The sequence below is a fragment of the Euprymna scolopes genome, chromosome 9, assembly GCF_053919585.1.
Source record: "Euprymna scolopes isolate OS-2025 chromosome 9, ASM5391958v1, whole genome shotgun sequence".
In the NCBI taxonomy this organism is placed as follows: Eukaryota; Metazoa; Mollusca; class Cephalopoda; order Sepiida; family Sepiolidae; genus Euprymna; species Euprymna scolopes.
The window spans coordinates 31307076-31311424 of NC_136490.1; positions in this window are offsets into that span (position 1 = coordinate 31307076).

Consider the following 4349-nt stretch of genomic DNA (forward strand, 5'->3'; position numbering starts at 1 on the left):
TATATATATATATATATTTATGCTAGCTGTAACCTGGTAGTGCATTTACTTGTAGTTTCTCGTTGCATTTCTTTCTTTTTTTTTTTTTTTTTTTTAACTATGCTGTTTTTTTTCAAAATAGTGTTTTTGCTCCTAACAAAGGGAAGTAAGTTTGTACGAAAGAATACAGGATTTATCCATTTTGAAGATGATGGCATTTGAAAAAATGTTGATTGGCATAAAATATTTTCAGAAAGGAATTAAAACAATAAATAAATAAAATGGGTGGCTATGTGTATATATATATATATATATATATATATATATATATATATATATATAAAGTATATATATATATATATATATATATATATATATATATATATATATATATAAAGCACAGTGTGTGTGTGAGAGAGAGAGTTCCCTATGCACTCCAAAACGGATGGGCCGATATTTTTGAAATTTTACACAAATGTACTTTATATGTTTGAGAGTGTTCTTAGATAAGGTTTGTATCGGAATGCCTCTGAGAAGTATCGAAAATCGATAATCGAAAAAATCTGATTAAAGAAGGAATAGTTCAATTTTTAGCAAAGTTATCACCCTTATACAGTATAACATCACAAGTGCATTGGAGATTTTTTATCACTGCATAAGCAGAAGGGCCTTGTGTATAAAATCAATCGTAGGTTCTTTTATATGACAGGGGAGCGTTCGAAATGAATGCTTTTGTTTAGAGCACAACTGAACCATGATACTTGACTTTTGCATTCTAAACTTTAATTCAAGCCATTATATAAAAGTAATTTATAAAATCAACAATAGGTTCTCTATAGTGCAATGTATTGTGGACTAAGTCACTGTGGGGAGGTATGTGAAGCTTTCTCCCGGTGCACCACGATGGATTCCCAACTAGAGCAGGCAATGGATTGATTGGATTAAAAACTGTGCGATTTCACTGATTTTGATGATAATAAAAGTGTGTAACATTCATCTATCAACATTCAATCCCGGGCAATGTCAGGTCTCCCTGTTAGTATACACAACTTTTATTCTTTTATATATACATGTGTATTATAAGTTGATATATATTGCAGTATTTACTCCAACAGTGCTGAATACACAAGTAGAGCTTAGTCGTAAAGAAAGGACATATATTTATAGCAATTCACCTACACAGAGACATCTGCATTAAAATACGATCTTTCAGAGCATGAAAGTGTGTAATCCAAGACAGCAGACCTTGCACACGCAAAGGGATCGATATTCTTTTGGATAGAGCTTTATAACAATAATAAATATTTAAAAAGAATTTATCTAAACACATTGTTGCAGTTTCTGAGTAAATCCGATTCTCGGGAATGTAATTCTATTCAATAAAGCTGTATAAATGCGAACTTAAGTTTACATAGATGGCGGATCAGGGGTGTTCTCACTGAGACTATTTTCAGATGAGAACCGAGTTCAGTTAAGGCACAGGGCCAAATTAATTGGCAATTCAGCTTCTATCCAACATTTTTAATTGAAATCCATGTTTAATTTCAGAAGAGTTTTCGATGGGTCGCAATCTGTACAAGCCATGCAGATGAAAAAGAGTTTTCAATGGGTAACTGATTTCTATAAGCCTTGGACTTTACAATTTTGCAAGCAAAGAACACAGATCTTTCTAGTGTGGGCACGAAAAAATTATGTGCTGGAATTCTAAAATATCCAATAATTTTATAGAGCAATTCCAGTTTCTGATTGGTTGACCGCAGAACGTGGCTCCATTTGATTGGTCAGTTCCAATTGCAAGTGCCTTTGAATTTTCTTTAATCATACCCTCATTAAATAAAAATATATTGCAACACAACAGAATAATAGACTAAAAGAATCAGATCAAAGGCCTTTGATAGGGTATATCATAAAGGTCTACTCTACAGGATCTCCAGTTATGGCATAGCTGAAAATGTCTTCTCAATTATTAAATCATTTCTCTCTGACATAAAACTAGTGGTTGATGGGCAGAAATTAGAAGCTCACACTATTAATGCTGGAGTCTCTCAGGGGTCCATTCTGGGCCCAACTCTCTTCCTAATTTACATCAATGATCTTCCAAATCATATCCTAAGATCATTTGTAGACATTTATGCTGATGACACTACTATTTACGGCAACACTTTAAAGGTCGTGAATTACCAAGTTCTCTCGGACCCTCTCTCCTCTGATCTTGAGCATGTAGTACAATGGAGAAAGAGGTAGCTAGTTAATTTTAATGCCTCTAAAACAAAGCTTCTATCTTTACATCATCAATGCTCTGATCCCCGTCTGGCATCAATTGAAATGAATTGCTCTCCTCTTTGAGAGGCTCCATCTTTTGACAAGCTTCAGGGTCTGATGTTTATCCCTGATCTGAAATGGAACACATACATCAAATCTGTTGCCAAGGTCGTTGGAAAAATGGGGGGCTCATTCTATTGCTCCAGTAGATATCTCACTGCTGATGGAATTCTCTATCTGTATAAGAGCCAAGTATGTCCAAGTATGGAGTACTGTTGCCATATCTGGGCAGGAGAAGTTAGAAAGACCTTATCCTGCCTTGACAGAGTTCAAAATAGACTTTGTAGCCTAATGAGAGATGCTCTTTTCAGACGTTGTAAGCCTGTCTCTGCTTTATTGTTATTTTCATGGCAAGTACTCGCCTGAGCTCCAATCTATGGTCCTTCCTTGCCAAACTTTCATGAAAAACACTTGTCTATCTTAAACCATTATCAATAATTTTCCCCACTCTTTATCTATGCCTAAACCTTAACGTACATTCCATGAAAAAAGCTTCTTTCTTAAAACTGCACACCTGTGGAACTCTATTTTCCCTGTTTTCCAGCTGACTACAGTATGGTCATCTTCAAGTCCAACGTAAACAAGTTCTTGATGAGCTGTCCCCTTAAGTAATCAAATTTACCAAATTTCTACTACTAATGATTACTACAATATTTTTTCATTGACTACTGTACACTCATTAAGCCTTATCCTCGAGTAGCCTCTAGGCCTTGATAAGTGGTGAGTCATTTGTAAAAAAAAAGAGACTAACAGTGTAATAATAATGTTTTTTTACCAATTAACTTCAGAGACCAATAAATTAACTAAATTAATGAATATTATAATACTCGGTCTATCTAAGCATACAATTCAATTTTTTTTAATGTAAAATGAAATAGTATAAATGACTAGCTGTACATTATCAGGCATGTACCTGAGATGCAGTGAAATCATTTTAGTCTTAATTTTTATTTGTTTGCACATTTTAGAATTTAAGGTAGACGGCTATTATATTCTTCAGTTTAAAGAGAGTTATTTCCCCCTTGCTTAGTTTTATTTTCAGGTGACTATTTAAATATGTTTTATATAAGCAGTCCTGTGGGCAGGATTAAGCATTTATAAAAAATAAATTATAGTTACTCGTAAATTTGTTATTATATTTCCAACAACAGAGTAAAATAATAATAAACGAAAATTTGCTCGATGCAGGGTTTAATTTGCCAGCTTTGTTTAGTTAGGAGCAAAGTTCGATTTGTCAGCATAAATGCTATTTGGGTCTGACTTTGAACATCTGACAAGATAAATTTATATGTTAGATAACATGGTACAACAATAACAAATGAAAATCGTCTAGTCAGAATCAAAGTCTGATTTGTTAGCTTAAATGCTATTTGAGTCTGACATTAAAACTTCCGCAAGATAACTTTAGATGTCAGATGAAAACAGAACACAAATACAATAAGGATAAGCCTCTATTTAAGGAAGACCAAACATACAAGACAAGGAATGTTTAATTAATTCTTGCTTCTATTCGTATCGTTCATATTCGTAGACGAAAAATAACAAAAAAAATCCTTTTCATCAGCCTATTTAAAAAAATTAGAGATTACATCAGACACACCAGTGAGAGTAATATTCCTTGCTTTCATTCAGCAGCATTTATAAATTATCGGCATATGCTTATCATCTGAGATAACATATTTCCTTCTACTGATCAAAAACTTGCATGGTGATTAAAAAGTTTTTTATTTATTTATTAGATAAAAACCATCGAAGATAATTGTACTGATCATGCATAGTTTCATAGATTTGTTTATTTATCTTGTCTGCTTCATTACAATGTTCATAAGCAATCTATTTAATACTAAAACTCTGGAGACATAGTATTTTGTTTGACAGACTGAATAAGAGATTATGCGTTAAGAAGAAGTATATTCAGCCATTATAATATTGTACAGTAAACAAAAATGCTATCTTTGCTCATGTCTTTTTTTTTATGAATAATTAAGAAGATTTTTTTTTATTGTTATGTAAGAATATGCTTTAAAATGGTAAAGTTCTGCTTCATT